Below are 21,307 nucleotides of genomic sequence, written 5' to 3'. Positions count from 1 at the left end.
AATCGTCACTCTAGATGATTGCCCTAGTTCTAGAGGAGTCGGTTCATTCAATCTTTACCAAATGTCAAACTTGACCTAGATATTGTCCAGACAACATCCTGGCCAAGTTTCATCATTATTTCATCTGCGAGTCATGATCAATGCACCTATTAAGTTTCATGATCCTAGGCATAAGCATTCTTGAGTTTTCATCCGGAAACCATTTTTCTAAGTTGAGTCACCATGACCTTGACAGCCATTTTGTGAATACGTTTTTTGAAACTGTGACCTTGACCTTTGACCTAGTGACCGGATAATCAATAGGAATCATCTGCGAGTCATGGTCAATATACCTATGAAGTTTCATGAACCTAGGCATAAGCGTTCTTGAGATATCATCCAGAAACCATTTTACTATTTCAGGTCACCGTGACCTTGACATTTGACCTTGTGACCTGAAAATCAAAAGGGGTCATCTGCGAGTCATGATCATTGTACCTATGAAGTTTCATGATCCTAGGCATAAGCGTTCTGGAGTTATCTTCCAGAAACCATTTTACTGTCTCAGGTCACCGTGACCTTGAGCTTTGACCTAGTAACCTGAAAATCAATAGGGGTCATATTCGAGTCATGATCAATATACCTATGAAGTTTCATGATCCTAGGAATAAGCGTTCTTGAGTTATCATCTGGAAACCATTTTACTATTTCGTGTCACTGTGACCTTGATCTTTGACCTAGTGACCTGAAAATCAATAGGGGTCATCTACGTGTCATGATCAATGTACCTATGAAGTTTCATGATCCTAGACCTAAGCGTTCTTGAGTTATCATCCGGAAACCATTCTACTATTTCGGGTCATCGTGACCTTGACCTTTGACCTAGTAACCTGAAAATCAATAGGGGTCATCTCCGAGTTATGATCAATGTACCCATGAAGTTTCATGATCCTAGGCCTAAGCGTTCTTGAGTTATCATCCGGAAATCATTTTACTATTTCGGGTCACCGTGACCTTGACCTTTGACCTAGTGACCATAAAATCGATAGGGGTTATCTGCGAGTCATGATTAATGTATCTATGAAGTTTCTTGATCCTAGCCATAAGTGTTCTTGAGTTATCATCCGGAAACCATTTTACTGTTTTGGGTCACCTTGACCTTTGACTAAGTGACCTGAAAATCAATAGGCTTCATCTGCGAGTCATGATCAATGTATCTATGAAGTTTCATGATCCTAGGCATAAGTGTTCTTGAGTTATTATCCGGAAACCATTTTACTTTTTCGGGTCATCGTAACCTTGACCTTTGAACTAGTGACCTGAAAATCAATAGGGGTCATCTGCGAGTCATGATCAATGTACCTATGAACTTTTATGATCCTTGACATAAGCGCTCTCGAGTTATCACCCGGAAACCATCTGGTGGACGGACGTGCCGACATGAGCAAAATACTATACCCCCTCTTCTTCGAAAGGGGGGGGGGGCATATGAGAAAACTGCCCCCTCCAAGCAGCCATGCTATTCAACTGACCGGAACCATGTTTTATTATTCAAATGTTCTGAGCAAATTTCATGCAAATTGGGCAAAAAATGTGACTATGAATGTGTTCACATGTTTTCACTATATACATATAGAGAAAAATGCCCCGCTCACTGGCGGCAATGTTTTTTCACCGATCCCGACCATTTTCAAATTCCTCCGAGACATCAATAAAACCAATGTTTTTACCAACTTTCATGATGATTGGGCAAAAATTGTGACTTCTTAAGTGTTTACAAGGTTTCTCTATAGCCAAATAGGGAAAACTGCCACTATATACATATAGAGAAAAATACCCCGCCCACTGGCGGCCAGGTTTTTTCACCGATTTCGACTATTTTCGAACTCGTCGGAGACATCTATTGAACCAATGTTTTGACGAACTTTCATGATGATTGGGCAAAAATTGTGACTTCTAGAGTGTTACAAGGTTTCTATATAGCCAAATAAGGAAAACTGTCCCGCGCACTGGCGGCCATGTTTTTCAACGGATCGGAACCACTTTTGAACTCAAACAAGATATCATTAAGACAAACATTTTGACATAGTTATATGAAGATTGAACATGAAATGTGACTTCTACAGTGTTTACAAGTTTTTTTGTTGTTTTTTTAAGTAGTGACCTAGTTTTTGACCCGGCACAACCCAGTTTCGAACTCGGCCAATATTTCATTGGGACAAAGCTTCTGCCAAATTTCATAAAGATGGGACAAGAAATGTGGCCTCTAGAGTGTTTACGAGTAAATGTTACCGGACGGACGGACGGACGGACATACGACGGACAAAGACCGGTCACAAAAGCTCACCTGAGCAATCAGGTGAGCTAAAAAAACAATGCTAAATTAATCCAGAAAAGTATAATAACATCGGTTTACTATGTAACGCTCTGCCCCACAGCAGACGAACGCAAACTGTATTTTACGCTGTTTATTCGTTTGCATTTAAACCAGATGCTTTACATCGAGGTCGTGTTATCGATTTTTATCATACCACCACATTGATATCGGCTTGATATCCTGTTGCCTGATATCTTTTTTATATCACGGTAAACAGGAAGTTCATATATCAGTTATGTGTGGAGGCTACTAAGACTTAAGTACAATGTTTTGTTTTATTGTAAAACTGAATCAGATTTATCAAAACAAACCAACAACAACAAAACAGAAGAAAGGTATTTAATAAATATTAAGAATGAATAAGTACATGCTGATGACGTCATGTAACAAACGGACTACTTTTTTTGACACGCCTTCATATGCAAACATCAAAGGTCAAAGGTTATGTCAAAAGTTCAGCACTTAATATAAACAGACCAAACAAATAAAACAAACAATAAAAAAGCAATAAAAATAGTAAAAAATAAAATAGTAACACACTTCAAAATAAAACCCAAGGTAATATGCATTAATTAATGAAATAATTTTAAATCATTAATTATTATTAGGGTTACATTTGTCGTCTTCTACAGTTTGCCAATTTTGCCACATGAATTGTGTTTGATGAGGCTCGTTAAAAGCTAATTTCTTTTGAAAATAAGGACTTAGACATAAAAAACATATATAAATACAATAAATAAACATTACCATGTCAGACGTTGTGGATGGAGGTAAGTTTGACATTGTTTGGGACGGTTTAATGGAGGAAGTTGTTATGTCTTAGGAAGATTTTGCCAATCAGTTTGGAATACATTCGAGTTTGTTTAATGAACCATTTGATGAAATCACGAATGCAAATGTCAATTTAAATAAAAGTTATTTAGAATCCCTTACTGAAACAAAATCAAAAACTGAGAACGGTGAAAATATATCAGACGCCATAGAAATAACAACCGAAGATGTACAAACATTAATTGAAGCCGAAGATAACAAAAACACTAGCCGGAAAACACTGGCAGATGTCAGTCGATTAAAAAAATATCTTGCCAAGGCAGGCGGTTGGGATGGCTCCCAATGATATTTCGTCGCATTCAGTCAGGCGCGGTGGTGCTGCTTTCTGCTATGTCATCGGATTTCGACCAGATTCAGTCACATTCCTTGGCGATGGGCTTTAACGTTTCTGTCAGAACCACTTATCTAATTACATTCGTGCTCGATACAATGCTATTCCATCCATGCAAATGGAAATTTAGAAATGTATGTATGTCCTACTTGAGTAAACCTACCATTTACCCGTATTTTAGTTATTTTATAATAAAACTATCTTGTTTGTTTTATATTCACACATATCAGCGAATATTTAAGCATGTTTTAAAATGCGTTTATACCGAATTGGTAGAATGTATATATCTTTCAAATTAGTTCATTACCCTTAGCGAGCAACTGTTTGATTTGATTTATTTTGTTATAACTCGCGCTTTTAGTTTTGGAGTCATATACAGAACAGAACAAAAATGTATGTACTTTAATATCGTACATCGGAAGACGTAACCATGGTTAATAAATATATTTAATGGTCATTTTGAAAAGAAGAAAGTGATAATACAGTAAAAAGAAGTGTACATGTTATCTAACATAATTCATAGTAATGGTGGCCTGGTGGGTAAAACACAAAAAAATAATCGCAGTTTACAAAGTATTAATGCGATATATTGGCGATCAGCTATACTACTATCAATATTTATGGAACAAATACTTACATGAAAATAGATAATTATATGTTTACTATACGGATAATTATGCTTATAGCAATAAATAGAAAAATACATATATCCGTTTCCTTAATTGAATAAAAGTATCGAACTACCAGAACGTAATAACACTAAAAATGAACTCTGTACCGGTTTAAACCCTCATTGACGTGCATTAACGGTCCATTGCGGTCACCGTTATATTAATTTATGTTTGCTTTTTACATGTGTTTGTATCGTTTAGAGCTCTTGGCTTGAGGCGAATTTGGCACAGTCGCCTTTCATCCAGATTGTCAACATCGTCTGCACACGTATCTATATATTGAATAAAATTGCGACAACCGCTATTGCGCTAACAATAAAACTATGAAAAGTTGAAAATAACTTTAGTTATGGAAAACATATGCTTAAATATCTTTAAATATAAAGGAAGAACAATCCGTGTTCTTGTTTCATTTTATAAAGTTATAAATAAATATCATGTGTATGCATTACATAATCGCAAATTAAATACATTATACTGACAAAGGATCATCTTATTTAGAAAACAGCTACAATTGTATTACACTAAAGATCACATGTAAACATAATGTTAAGGGTGAGTGTTTGGGATACCTCTGGGTTTATCGTGCGTTTCGCGTCACCCGAGGTAAAACATATTTTAAAATGAAAATTTCAGAATATTATGGTTTAATATATGTTACCTCGTAAAATTGTTCTATACGCAGTTTGTTCATATCAGAGTCACTACAGGTCATGTGCAAGGAGACAAATGTTTTTAAAATAGTTATTTAATCAAACATACTTAACTATAATGCCATCTCTGACACTACATGGTTTACATACTTGGTATGCATCAGCCAAATGTAGTACACTCTATTAACTTTGTTTAAATAATGTCTACTTGGTCAAAATGCACACGCCCAAAGGGTTGCATGTATACTATCAACCTCTGGCAAAATATTTAAAAAAAATGATATGAATCGTGCACTAGTGCTTTCTATTATGTTTGCTCAAAAACGTAATCATATAACTCAGGAGGGTAAGTCGTGTCGGCATCAGCTTGCATTATTATGTTAGATAGGATCATCGTTAAACAAAGTACAAATTAAATGAAAACAGCTTAAATAACCGCTTTGGATCTTTCAAGTCATGCCCGTATGGCAAATCTGGCTATGCTCTAGGGCTCACTTTGATTGTATAGACTTAAAAAACTTCTTAAGAAACGGGTGTTATAATGTGATCATCTATCTACAAATTCCCTCATATGGCTAATAAAGCATACTTATGATGTAATAACTGCGTTTGCTTTTCGTTATCAGCAAGTCCCACCTGCATACAATGAAAATACCGTTCTGAATGTATTCCTCATCTTTCTGGCAAATGAATGGTCTCACTATATGCAGCTCACAAGGAAATAAATGAAATAATTATGTCTGTAGATAAATAAGACGAATTGATGATATTTGTGTTAATGAGTATAGTTTAAGCACTTATTCCTATGTTATGATGTGTAGTGTATATATAGGAAAAAATAATTTCCTAATCAATACCACATTCCTCACAGTAAGGAACTATTAAGATATAATGACCAAAGCATCACAGACGCACACAATAAGAACGATATGGAAAGAAATAATTTTTTAGACCTTTGTAACATTGCGCAATTATATCATTTAGCGCATCCGATATTAAGTCGACAAAAAGGTGTTTAATCAAAGGAAAGTGACCGAATGCAAAACAACATGGCAGCACTATGTAAAGTCTCATAGCTAACACAATAACACGTTTGCTTTAACAGAAACATACAAAGCGCTGGCGTTTTGTATCACTCTGACCGGTTCAACGCACATCGAACTAACACATTATAATTCATTGTACAAATAAATAAAAATACAATTTAGTAGCTGAATTCCAAGTTATATAGGCACTCTGGGGTTTTAGAGCTGTAAAACGTGACATGTTAACAATACAATTATATGGTCGAGAACAAAATATCAATATCTCTTGGTTAAATATATATATGCGAATCATTTGTCATACGCACGTACATATGAATCAACACACATATACTGAGTGTAAAAGAGAACACTTCTTCCTCATAATCGAAATTCTAATGTTATTAAATTCAGCCCTTAATAGACATATATGTATTATGTTATGTTTTGTATTATGTGAAAGATAACAGGAAAAGCAATTTATATAATACTTTGGAAACATATTTATAGCAAACGCATATTTGTTTATAAAACACACCATATTATGTGGATTATTATGATACTGATCAGCATCAAGTTATTAATTATAAGTGGTACGACCATTAATACAGAAAATTTCTAGTCTATTTCATTAGGTTCATCTAATTATTTTCATGCAATTACTAATTGGTACATAGCTAATATACTGTTATAAAATTGCAACACATGTTCCCTGCTCTTACAATCCTCCTCACAAACTCGTGTTGGATTGAAGATGTTTGCGAGTGCAGAAATAAATGACTCATAAAGCAAAATGTTCTACATCGAAGACATCTAGATAATTATCTGTAAACGAATATTACAGATGCAAACATACGATATTAAGCACATGGAAACACTGTCGATTGTTTTCGATTCTTAATCGCTCGGTTTCTTGAGCGCCGCGGTAAAAGCGACATCAATTAATAACGTTAATCACAGTTTTTAAACAGACAAATGAAACAGTTTGTGAAAAGAATAGATAAATAATCAAAGATCTTTATTAATGATAAATTTTTACAAATGCTGAATCTGTATCAATTCAATTCAATTCAATGTTTTATTAGAGTCTCATTCGCATTGCATATACAATTAAAATACATATAAAAGCACAGTTACATGTATGCGACCAATCATAATATGATATATAAGAGACTATATAATTACATACATATATACATTAACAATTATTGACTAACAAATGAATTCCACATCGATAAAACTTACTTCTATTAAAATAAGTTATTGTAGCTAAGACTATGTGCTTTTATTTACATTTGTCAATATTGTTCATACATTAAAATACCATTTGTTTTGTTTTTTTAAAACCTAGACTAGTCTATAAACTATTTTACAAATGTACAGCATAAAACTTAAGTATATACAATTCATTTTGAATACAAAATATTCCTTCTTTCTTTGAGAATACTAAAGCAGGATTTGGCTGACATATAAAGCAACCTCTCATCTGTAAATATGTATTTAATTTTCTCAGTATCTGACATGTTGTGATAATTTGGAGTTTCAATTAAAATTTCCTTTAGACTTTTCCTGATATTCACATATACAGGACGATGAAAAAGTACATGTATTTCATATCGACCAGTTTCTAATCTAAGCGGTGCCACACCGCATCGAAACTTAGCTAATGCGCTTCTATACAAAAATGGTATGTTGTCTTTAACATAAGCTTCTGTTCCAAATTATGTTTTAAATACTCTATACAGTCTCAATTTATTATGACCAACACCTCTAGTTCCAGTATTACTATTGACTGCACTTCTCCATTTGACAATGTTATAATGTGCTGAATGTAATGATATCTCACGTTTGCATAACAAATTTTGGCACTTCTTCTGATTTCATTCAGTATGAATAAATCCCTAGATGTGCTATTGACAAGTTAAAAAATACAAAAACGAAGTTTCCTTTGAAGAAAAAATCCTCCAGGGGTTTCCATCTTTTAAATACTTTGACTCGTCTGCTTCAAAATTTATCTTTGGGCATATGTTCGTATAGTTTTACTGATAACCGACGCGCAGACATGCACAATGCTCAGAAGACTTCATAATTCTTCGACGAAGATCACATAACAAGCAAAATGTAAACACACAGACGTTTTAACGCCCAAGACCAATTAACAACTACCCGCTCTTACTTTTTTTAGACGACATAAATCCATTTTTATCATTTGTCAGATTTTGTATTTGTAATGTAACATAATACATGCACTGTAAATATGTGCATACTGCTGTTGCACCAAATATAGAAATTGCTTACAGAAGTAATTTACACTTCGTTCCTCGTCAACTTAAAATAATTAAACTCACGTTATTATTTTGTTGTATTTTTACAAACATGTATACTATCAATTTTGTAATTGGAAAAATACTACAATGATACAAATTAGAGCTGGTGAGATATTAATGCATACAGCTAATGTGTAAAGATACAAAATAGAGAAACTACGTATACTGACGGTGTTTGTTTTTGTTCAATGATTTATATATGTTATCAGTTATATTTAACTGGTTTATATTACACAAATTTTTTTAACATTAATTTATACTATATTATCTGAATCAATTATTTTCCACTGTGTTACTACTCTCCCAGTACCTTATTTTATATCATATTATCCATAATAATTGTGATGTTAACTTTTATTTGAGAAAAACTCGTTTATAATTCATAGACTTACAATAAGCATTTACTGTACACAGTGCACAATAATATATTGAGAAAAAAAACAGTACACAATTTATAAATATAATGCAAGACTAAGTCAGTAGGGTTATAGGTTTATTCAATATATACAATGGACAAACTGCCCATGAGTATACATAATCAAAACATAGTAACATATATAAAGGCATGACATGTTATCAGTATTGAATTCCATAAGTTGTTAAATAAAGTATCAATACATGAAAAGGTTTAGGACACATTATTTTTGGATTACAACATTTAGAATATATATTTAACAATCAATGCTATAAACGATAACATCAAAAACAACAAAGACGAATCTACTAGAGAGCGAGAAGTCAAGTTTGGGTAATGCATTATATACAATTTATCATAATAATATTTATATAGGCTTCTTTGACTTGATGCTTTATGTACATACATAGCTAAGTTTCTGTTGGTACGTATATTATCCGATTGCATTATTTCAATAAATTTGATAATGTTTGGTCTTTTCCAGTAATATTTATTTATATACAACTTCCTAATATCATCATATAAAGATCATTCTAATAAAATATGTTATTCATCCTCAAGAACATTGCATTGTTGACATGTTCTATCTTGAAATTGTATGGCTTCAGGTTTGTGCCATCTGCCTGATTCTATTTCTAATCTATGGGATGAAACCATTAATCTACAAAGATCAGATCTAAACTTAAATATGCTAAAAAAAAATAAGTAAGGTTGCAATTCAAATTTACAAAACTGCCTGTAACTATTGATCGTGAGGAATCATAAAGTTCTGACAACCAATTTTGGATAAATGTATCATTCAATCTAGACTTTACCCAGGATAAAAACACTTTTCATCACCTACACCTTGGTTCAGCCAAGCATATTGAAAGCCTAAGGTCTGCAACAGATTAGATCCAGATTTTGCCCAAGAATGTTTATTTGGTTTATTTATTAAATTCTCACACATGTGGCTATAAATACACTTAACATACTTATGATCTTCTAACTGTATAATTTTCAACAAGTACCGTATTAAATTTATGACTCTTTTAGTTATCAAGGATGTTCTTCCAAGTTCCCCATATACAAAATAATTTTGTGTTTGAATTTTCACGAGAAGTAGTTTTTTGCAAAACTTTAGGTGAACTCTTTCAAGTGCCATTGCTTCGGTTAAGCCCCATATTTCTGTCCCATAATTTAATATTGGTAAAACAAGCTGATCAAACAACTCTAATATGGTATGTATTGAAATTGTTGGATAATTTATTAAATATGAGCTAAGCTCAAAAACAGCCTTTGAGGCTTGACCTGCAAGCGTTTCAAAGGTATTTGAAAAAGATCCTCCAGTAGTTAATACAATTCCTAAGTATGTAAATGATTTAACAATTTTTAATGCTTGGTCTTTGTACAAAAACTTTAATATCCCTCCTAAGAAATGTTTTGTCATGGAACAATTCATACATAAATCAAAATAATAAGCATGAGGAATTGCGAACTGCATATAATTGATGACAGCATAACACGCACCGGTTACTAATTGTTAACAATTGTGTATGTTCACATATTTGATGTTCGTGCAGTTTTCTTTTTATATACACATACTGTGAACATCAGTTATGAATAAGTGTTCTTCAATTGCTTTGTTTTCACACTTGTTCACATTTCCATAAAATGGCTAATTAAACATAAAGTAATGATGTACACGTTTTATCAGCTGTTTACAGTGGTTATAAACAATGAAACATAATATAGAATCATTAACGTGCTACGCCATGTTTGTGTTATAACACGGGCTAACAAGCAATCAAAAAATAAATTTCAGGTACTGCATAAACGCATTTATACCAGACCACAAAATGGAATCATCAGTCTTAAATTTTCAGATGTGCTCTTCATACAAAAACAAAGTAAACAGATTTTTGTATCCGTTTTTATCCTTTCAAAAACACACATTATTAAAACAACTTGTTTCTAAGTTTAATAAAACAATATAAAAAACACTTTGGGATGAATAAGTGTAAGATTAATAGATATTAAAAAAAATGCCTAACTTAATATAATGTTTATATGAGATTTGGTCATCCTACTAATTAATGAATTAATGTAAGCTCTCATTATTGATTATGCATGTACATTTCTTCATTAAAAATTGTAACTGAATTGTAAATAATTTATAATTGTTGCTGGTCGTAAGCGTTTGGTAAAATCCTAAAAGAGCTTTTGATATATAAATACGAACAACTAGCGAGAAAGAGGGACTTTTTATTTAAGCACTTAAATTTATTTCAAATATGTAAACAAAAATACATAATAGCAAGCAGATACACATTGTAACAACAAGTGCCACTGGAATACTTACTACATGAATTAATATTTGTAAAAAAAATAACTTACAATTTAATTATTCTACATAAACGGCCACCGGAAAAACTTTGCGAAACCGAAATTTCGCAAACTTAAGTACCCTTTTTCTTAAAGATTTGCTACTTTGAGACATAGTATGCGATAAAAGTCTTATCGTTGATTAATAATTGGTTATTTTCACTCAAAAAACGCGTTTTCTTCACTATGAAATTTATAAGCTAAGTTGGGGTCCCATGGGATTTTTGCATTTTCCCATGGGATTTTCGATATTCCCATGGGATTTTTTTCCCCATGGGATTTTTTTTCTCCCATAATTTGCAAATGGGAGAAAAATCCCATGGGATTTTGAACATTTTAAAAAACGTGTTTTATTTTTCGTTTGCAAGTATTTGAACGTTATTTAAGGACTGTATATTGGTTTTATGCCAATTATATATATAAATATATAGTAATAAAAAAATCCCATTTTAAAATGGGAGAAAAAAATCCCATGGGATTTTTTTCTTATTTTGAGAGATTTATTCATGAAACTTTCAGAAACATCATATTTTATGAAATGATGAACAACTACGATATTTTATTGCGTTTAGTCGTGTTTACAAAAGAAACAAAAAATCCCATGGGATTTTTAAATCCCATGGGATTTTTTCTTCCATGGGATTTTTTTCCAATGGGATTTTTCAGTTTCGTAAGCCGAATAAGTTTCTTAATGCGAAAAACAACAATAAAGGAAAAAATAATTTTGAATAATAAATTGAATAATATAAATAACATGAATATTTTTAAAATGAGTTACAATTAAATGTTTATGCTAGTAGAACTTATCATTTCTTGTTCGAGCAGATGGTTGAGTCCCATTGGTGAGTATGCCAGCTTAGAACCAGTATAAATGCATCGCAGACAGACAACGCTGTCATACTGTACACACCGCTGACTAACAATCTTTATTGCATTTCATTTTGCAACAGAAAATGAACTCCGTAGTATAATTGATCTTATATATGCCCTCTGCTTTTGAAAGCGTGCAACACATTAACGTAACAATAAGTCCATGCCAAAAACTATGTGCAAATTCCATTCAAAGCTATATACACATTATAAAGGTCAGATGACCCGCGTCATGCGAAAATGGGTCTTATGTCATATGCGGCCAAAGTTGTTCATTCCTAGCTTGTCCAACCGCGCAGTCTGATCAGGTTCTACGCTGACTGATAAATAAAGTCAAGCCATGATTCGTGGTCTCATATCCAAACTCGGTAGCTCCTGTGCGAAACTTTCACCGGAAACGACGGCACCGAGACGGGCGCTCGAACTTTGCGGATGCGCGTTATATGTTATATATAATAGCGCGATGTGTTTTTTATTTGCCTCAAATTAGTAAGCCCAATCAGCGTTTTATTGTGTTCTTTGCTTCTACTATTAACAAGAACTTCAACCGATACGAACATGAATTTTATTTTAATATGTTTATTTAATGCTCGGAAAACTCATTGTATATTTAGACTACTACTTATAAAACAAAGTCGGGTTTTCAACATCTGTTTTCGGCATATAAATTGTTATTCCAAACCAGATTTTATGCACTTTACTGTACAAAATACCGTTAGGGCCACCGTGGTTACTCATTAAAATCCAGAGGGCAAGAATGCGACAATACGATGGCGACAATGTGTTCGTACGATTGCGAAAACGCGCTAGTACGATGACGACAATGCGACAGTGCGACAATACAATGGCGGCAGTGCGATAGTACGGGGGCGACAATGCGATAGTCATATCGTACTGTCGCCGTGGTATCATCGCAATGTCGCCATCGTTCTATCGCATTGTCGCCATCGTATTGTCGCACTGTCGCCATCGCATTTTCGAATTGCCGCCATCATACTATCGCGTTATCGCATTGGCACCATCGTACTATCGCACTGTCGGCTATCGCCATCGTATTGTCGCACTGTCGTCATCGTATTTTCGCACTGTCGTCATCGTATTATCGCACTATCGAACTGTAGTATTGTCGCCATCGTACTATCTCACTGTCGCCATCGTATTGTCGCACTGTCGTCATCGCACTGTCTGATTGTCGTCATCGTATTATCGCGTTCTCGCATTGTCGCCATCGTACTATCGCATTGTCGCCATCGTATTGTCACCCTGTCATCATCGTATTGTCACATTGTCGCCATCGTACTATCGCGTTCTCGCGTTCTCGCCCTCTAGATTTTAATGTGTAACCACGATGGCACTAACGGTATTCCGTAATACTGCTAAAGCACAGTATGATTAGGTCACTCCCAATGCTCAAATCTCTATGTCTATTTTAGTAACAACACATGTCTATAGCAGGATATTTAGGTAAAAGTTACATCATTCGTGGTGAATATTTACATTATGACTGATGCTTATTCTAATTTGCTTTATGACAATTCCAACATGCTTGTTGTCTATTCGTTTATACTTGATGATTGCTGCAACATTACATCATTCATGATGAATATTTACATTATGCGTGATGTTTATTCTAACATGCTTCATGACAGTTCCAACATGCTTGTTCTCTATCGGTTATACTTGATGATTGTTTCAACATGCTTGGTGACTATCCAATGTTTGTGTGTTCATTATTCCTGAAACCAGTCATAATCGGTTTTGCCACTAAGCGTCATTAACAACGGCAGTTAGCAACAGGCAGCAAGCAGAATGCAAGTTACTAATTTATGACAACAGGTGGCGCGCGTTTATTTTCCGTATGTTGAATAAATTACTTTTCGGAAAAAAAAGCGAAAACATCCGAATCATTTTGACTAGTAAACTGAATAAGCTGAATTAGTTCCCTTCGTAATATAATCTCCATTAAACTAAATACGTTCATTATTGCCATGAAGACCAGTAGGTTTACACAATGAATTGACTGCCGTGAATGTTTTTGATATTTGTAAGATGCAATTCGCACTCAAGAAATTATACATGTATTTTATTCAGGACATAACGGGGCTGATGTGTTGGAATTGCGGCCCTTCCCTAGTCCAAATAATTACAGTAGACGTAATCTACCGATGTGCATTGCATATCGACCTCATATTTATAAAGTAGCCCAAACCCCCATTGCCACAGACCTGTGCGTGAAACTTTCAGATTTCTCTAGTCTGCTTACCATGCTATAATTACAATTTCTATAAACACATATTTATCATTTTATGACTATATAATGTCTGTGGTATAAAGAGAAACCTGAAAGTTACAAGTACTCGTGTCTAGTACTGTACAACTATTGTACTCCTGGGTCAAATTTTAAGAAATAACACGATACACAACTCGCGTGACCCAGCTGTGATCGATCAGACAGTATTCATGACTGAAATCTTCACGTGGAAAAGGGCATTTTCCCTGCAAAGTTCACGAACCTCGATACCATAATTCAATAAAAAGTATGAAAAAAACATTCTTACCGTGCTTGTCGTAGCATTATGCATCAAAACTAACTGTCCAGCGCATTTTCAAACCTTTGTTTACATACATTTCAACCAACTGACATTTTAAACACAAGAGTGATTTCATTGCTCCAATGCGGAGTTGTGTCTTTACAACTGGAGATTTCATTCATAAATACGGTCTGATCGATCACAACTGGGTCAAGCGAATTATGTATAGCTTTATTTCTTAAAATTTGACCCAGCATGTGTAGAAATATAAAAATATATATACATTTCCTTAAAGGAAATTCATTTCTGCGTTGAATAAGACCGGGTCATGAAAATCGCTGCAAAATTAATTTAGTAATGGCTGCTCAAAACGATGCACCCCGTTTTCGGATGATTTCGAGTTGGATACGATACCTTGTTATATATAAAACGATAGTGTTTTTTTTTTTATAGAAAATTTGATTTTTCGTTTTAATATGATTATTTATCATTCAAGAAGATGTTTTCACTAATTATTATCATAGCCACACGCTAACCACCTGTGTGTCCAGCACGTGTGCCGGGAGAACAGGGCTTAATGTATTTTTTGTTAAGCTCTATAATATTTATATCCAATCTGTATGAAAAAATGTCGATGAACATTATTCCGGTGTTCATTTTTGAAAATATTGAGGCATTCGTTAATTATGGATCTAAAACGGAACATTAATCCGCTAAAAAAAACACCGGGCATATTGCATATTAGATCGGACACATGAAATTATTTCGAAAGAAAGCAATAAGAGTTTCAATTCTACATGAGTAAGTCTCGCTGTGCACGATTACGCTCTTACTGCTCGTATATATTTGACTCTTGGCAAATACCTAGCGTTTTATTTTGCTTAATCTAAATTGTGTCATGCATCTATATGTACTTAAAGCAGCATGACCAACAGCTCTTTCATATGTGAAAGAGATTGACACGAAATACCTACCCATCTATAATAAAGTTTATATGTGCACTTCAATATTATAGTTTTATAGCATTTTATGTGGTGCAATATAAAAGTACTCTAGTAAATTTGAAATTATGTAATCGATTTCCTCTCAACATACATGCAAAGTTCCAGATAACTTTTTCAGCAAATTCTTGGTTTACACTCTATAATAATCCAGCCTTAAAGTCTATTATTAATTCTTTTTTTTTCAGGTAAATATAATTTTTGGCACATCCGCATTTAGGTTTATAGTCTAAGAAGAGCTCATGACAATTGCCGGGTTACAGCAGACTTTTTGCGATAAAAGGACCAGATAATGGAAAACGTTCGGCTTTTCGACTGTTGTAAAGATGGTCTGTTATTCATAATAACGTTAAAATGCTGTTGATTTCATAATTGTAATGACGGCCTAGACGAGTGGGAACTCATTGATAAAATGTTTACATTATATGCATTGATATTGAGTTTTACGCATGATCACACATTTTGAATTCTTATTTTATTTTTCCAATGTGTAACCGTGCGCACAGAATTTAAGTCTACTTTTTTACTAAATTTAATTCAATTCTTTACGACTTTAAGCGTCTTATCTGGAGCTCTGCATACATGCATTAGTAGCATATATTGAAATATATCCATAGACTTTCTTTGGTTATTGAAGGTAAATTACTGTACAAAAATTATGGTTAGTCATTAACCAAAAAAAAGTTAAGTCTACAAACACGCGGTTAATTTCGGTTCAGTAGCAAATATCTTACAAAGGTGCGCAACTTCTCCTATAACATAAAATTTCCGTTATACGCCGTAAATTTCCGTAGTCCTCCGTAGCATTTCGGAATGACTGTCAATTGACATCATTGTATCATGCATGATAGTATGTTGCTTTGTGCTTGGGTGAAACTCACATCTTACCATCGCGTTAATTTATTAAACGCATTAATATTTGATTCCATTATGCACTGCGCCTATTACACAAGTCTCTCTGCACAAACCAACATACACATATGCAGCATGCAATTAACAAACAAGAATGTTGCATCTGTACACATGCATGATACCATTAAGCAGAATGTAAATAGACATTGGACATCAGGCAAGATGTAAGTGTCATCAAGCATGAAAAGGTGTCTACATACTAATTGAAAGTACCATCAAGAATCATGACACAGTCACAAAGAAGGATGTAATTTTTACCTAAATACCCTTCCATATTTGTCGGCACTGTGTGTTTGCTTAATTTCACTGAAGAACGTCTACTGGTAAATCTTACAAAAAAAGTGATAAATAAGACTGAGTAGCAATTTTTTCGGCGTTGCTGTTTAACGTCAAATTTGGCCTTTCAACGAACTTCTTAAAAGCCCATTGAATTTATATGAAGAAGTTTCCCGCTTGTAGGTCCGAATGAATTAAATCAAATTTTGCAATTGGCAATTTGATAGAAATCCCCATAAAACATTGCACATAGCTTTCTGAAATAAACAGGCCACATTGAACGCATTCACGATATCCAACAGCTCTCTTTGCAAAGACCTATCTAGTGTTTCTTGGCCGTGTAAGATCTATAATTAGAACATCGTCACCTAAATATCTACTAATAGAAGAGCATATTTTTGGGAAACAAATTCAATAAGAGTATAAAACGTCCACGATTAATAATGTGTAGTTTGTTAAAGATATCACGGCAGTAAAAACATAGCACTTTAAAGAGACCACAATCTGGTACATTTGGTCAATTGTTGCGTCCGTGGCGGACAATACATTTTTAAAAAGAAAGCGTACAAAAAAGCAAACACAAAGTTCTTCGTAAGCTTGTTTTAATCTTTAAAACACATAATCGACAGTCATTCCAGTCAAATACAATACTAACAGTCAGCACTCTAGAGATCAAAATTGCGGATATAAATATTTAATTCAGGGATATCAAGTGTATCAAGTTCGAATTCCGGAAAAAATAGCCGGTAGTCTGGGGCATTAGGTCCCTTACAGGGATAAAAGGTAAATCCCCGCCCGAGCCGTAGCTAATTGATTTATTGTAGTCTTTCTAGTTGCAATTTCTGGTAAGTACAATGCGGAATATTACGGATATTTGCAACATGTCGAAGATTTTCGGAAAGTAGCGAAGAGGTTTTCGTCAGTTAATATTCATGTTCGTGCCGGCCGCTAACTTATCAGAATCAATAAAAAAGAACTAGGAAAAATCGGTACCGATCGCAAATTTCCGGAATTCCGATAAAGCTTCAACATTATTTGTTCTCAAATGATCGCGTACTCGAACGAATCTGTCCCTACGCCTCCGACTCCCTTTAAATCTCATCGGACGTACATTGATCTCAAAATCTATCCTTGACGACTCAAATCATATTTCCTGAATAGTTTGGCCTATTGACGTCCCTGTAATTATAACAATGGTCTTTTGGATAAACAACGCTAAGTTGTTGCAATATAATAACCGTTTAAAATAGTTACCGGTTTTCATTTAATAAAATGATTAAGTCATATTCGAGATTTCAGCGATTGCCAATATTTTGCTTTTGTTTCTCATAAGCATATGGTGCTTGGTATCTGCTATTGACTCCTATGTAGATTGCAAATATTACATAACCCTTACAGCGGCCGAGCGCAGATATCTGCACTTGGCCGCTAAAAAGAAAAATCTTTGCGCATTAATTTAATTCAAATCTCATTATCATAATCAAAATCATCATCATCGTCGTCGTCGTCACTACTACCACCACCACCATCATCATCTTCTTCTTCTTCTTCTTCCTCCTCCTCCTCACCATCATCATTAACAACAACAGCAACACCAACTTAACATCATCATCAAACAACAATAAACATCGATAGCATACAATGTGCTTCATCAACCATACATAATTATATGCGTTAAAACACCATAATAGAACAGCATGAATGAAGCTGTCTATTACTCTTTTATATTTCCTATACCAATATTGTTTTCGTTAATTGAAGGACTAGTTGAAATCTTCTATAAAAGCCCTCCCCCCCCCCAAATAAAAAAAATAATAAAAAATAATAATAACCCTTGCAAACAACAATAAACATATGTTAGTTAGTATACACTGTGCTTTAGCAACCATGCATAATGAATGTTTATGACTTCGGACCGTTGTGATCAAATTTAAAAAAGCAAGATGGTATGTATGCGGCACACAACACATAGATAATTATAGTTTTATACCTTAAACGTAGTTCATCAAAATAAAGATAAGTTATTATCTATGTAATACTTAAATTTGGTTTATAACGTATGCATATTTGTCTAAAACTTGTGAAATGTGATTCGTAAGCCGACGACAACATTATCATTCGGACCCTTCTCCCCACCTAACAACCGAGATTAAACACCTGTGGAGATCCCGATCTTATCAATGAATAAACCGGTTCAATGATGTCAAGTCAAATAAAACATACTATTACTATCCAAATAAATATCTATCAAAAAATGTAAATTGATATACCTACTAAACTAAAACTAAACTTAAACGATTAGCAAGAAAAATATATAAAGAAGAAGCAAGCAAAGTAGACAAATTAATTGTAACATATGTTTTCTTAGTCTCCCACTGTTGAACAATATAAATAGTATTTATCGCCACCCCAAAAGGGATCTTTATCACACGTTTGGCTCAACTAATATATAATTGTGACAGGACAAACTGTCAACAAATACCTTGTTAATGTTTTATACATAACTCCAATCAAAGGTTAACTTCCAAGGAAACTGCGGCATGTTAAAACTGTTGATTATGACAAAATGTTGTTTAGTACAAATCAGTACAATAGCGTCTGTTATGTGGCCTATACTAATCCAGTTAAATAAAACTTTAATCGCAGAAAAGTTTAGATTCTTTACACCTTTAAGAAAATATATATAACAGTTCTTTCCTGTTTTAACAAAATGATACATTTAAAAATAAATTATGAAGCATCGCTAGCAATAGTAGAAAGAGAAGTAGAAGGAGAATTATTATCATTAGTAGCAGTAGCAGCAGCAGCAGCAGCAGCAGCAGTAGCAGAATCAGTAGCAGTAGCAGTAGCAGAAGCACTAGCAGTAGCAGTAGAAGTAGCAGTAGAAGTAGCAGTAGAAGTAGCAGTAGCAGTAGCCGTATCAGTAGCCGTATCAGTAGCAGTAGCAGTAGCAACAGCAGCAGAAGCAGTAGCACTATCAGTAGCAGCAGCAGCAGCGGCAGTGGCAGCGGCAGTGGCAGTAGCAGTAGCACTATCAGTAGCAGCAGCAGCAGCAGCACTGGCAGCGGCAGTGGCAGCGGCAGTGGCAGTGGCAGTGGCAGCGGCAGCGGCAGTGGCAGTGGCAGCGGCAGTGGCAGTGGCAGCGGCAGCAGTAGCAGTAGCAGTAAGAGTAGCCGAAGCAGTAGCAGTAGCGACTTTTTGCTTTTTTGTTTTAGAAGTGTTTGTCGTATAAGAAGAACGCAAGGAAGACAAATTAGTTGTAACATGTGTTATCTTAGTCTCCGTTGTAGTAGTATTTGTCGTATCTACACAGCCATTTTTCAGTCACCTGAGAGACATGTTTTTATAAGAGATTTAATTGTGGACCAATACATCGTGTATTAATATCAGTGTACCCACTGGGACACCACATGGGGCGAGGATTAACAGATAAACTAGGCCTTCAATTAATTATGCGCCTAGAGGCAAACAATACTATAACTTACTGATAATTTTAGGATTGGGATGTGTTTGTATCTTATTTGAAATTAGCTAGCTTAATTCAAAAACTAATTATAGCCTCAATATTATCACAAGAACATCATCACATATTCATTGTGCAATATATAATCATATCACCATCACAATATGCCAGAGCGTTAGTATTTATTGTGCATACATATCCTACAGCAACATTTACAAAACTAATTACAAACCAACCACTCAAGCTTTAATTAAGATTGATTTCAATTTATATTATGACATACATTAAAGATCACTGTCAATTAATTAAAAAAATAGCTTGATGCTTCGTACTCAGCGATTTAAATAAAAGAAACGTTGCGTACACATTAATTGGGGTTAATAAAAAAAGTCTGCAATTAAAATAATCAAATTTAAATAATACTAGATTTAGTTTCAAATTGTCGCTCAAAAAATGGATCAGTTATATCAGTTACTAGGGAATCGATTTGTTTAATCTCCGCAATCAAATAATAATTATGGTGTTTGTATGACAAATTAATAGCTATTCGTCATTGAATGTATGATACTCATAAAAATATTTAAACAATAACCACAACAACAACAACATATGTGATTATGTATATATCTTCTTCAGATACTCTGTGTCATACTTTCAAAATTATCCTCATAAGATTCATAATAATAAAATAAACACTATTGTAATCTTAGTAAAAACCAACTTAGCCGTTATGCTAATGATTTTATGTTCAGTATGCGTGTACATTTCAATATTATATAACAACAAGTGTTCACAAATACCTATGTTTAATAAATATTAAAAACATGAGAACCAATGAAGGTATTGCATTTTAATAGACTAGTTTTACCGTGTGTGTACATTCATATAAAATCTTTTGAAAATCAAACTTGAGATAATGTCTTTAGGTTTTGCTATTTCTAATCGATTTAAACACCATAAAACCACCGTATTTTCTCTTACATTCTAAATTTTCTTACATTTCCTTTTTAAGCCAAAATATTTATGTTTTTATGATTCTAAATTTTCGGACATACGGATTTTCGTACAGTCAGTTAAACAGCGCTATTTTATCAGATTTTGGCCCTGTTTTTGCTTATCTGATGACCCTTCGGTCATGCATTTTTACAACCGGATTAAAGTAATAAAACAGAATCATGCCTAAGGGCAATCGACCATTACATTTGCGTACTTGGGTAAATTACCTTGTAAACCTCTAATAAGCAATGGTTCCTTCCAACAGCGTTTGAAATGATATCGTATTAA

At 33.9% G+C, this 21,307-nt stretch overlaps 2 protein-coding genes across 2 annotated transcripts in view; both read right to left on the bottom strand.

Moving 5' to 3' along the window:
- Window positions 1–21,307, bottom strand: part of LOC127858252 (transmembrane protein 272-like) — a 204,288-nt gene that overhangs the window by 112,118 nt on the left and 70,863 nt on the right. The window lies entirely within an intron of this gene.
- LOC127858235 (D(2) dopamine receptor A-like) overlaps window positions 1–21,307 on the bottom strand; it is a 210,249-nt gene that overhangs the window by 154,654 nt on the left and 34,288 nt on the right. The gene's annotated exons all lie outside the window — the stretch shown is intronic.

The sequence above is a fragment of the Dreissena polymorpha genome, chromosome 14 (assembly GCF_020536995.1).
Source record: "Dreissena polymorpha isolate Duluth1 chromosome 14, UMN_Dpol_1.0, whole genome shotgun sequence".
Lineage (NCBI taxonomy): Eukaryota > Metazoa > Mollusca > Bivalvia > Myida > Dreissenidae > Dreissena > Dreissena polymorpha.
The sequence above is the reverse complement of the archived record's forward strand: the minus strand, read 5'-3'. Positions and strand labels throughout refer to the sequence as shown.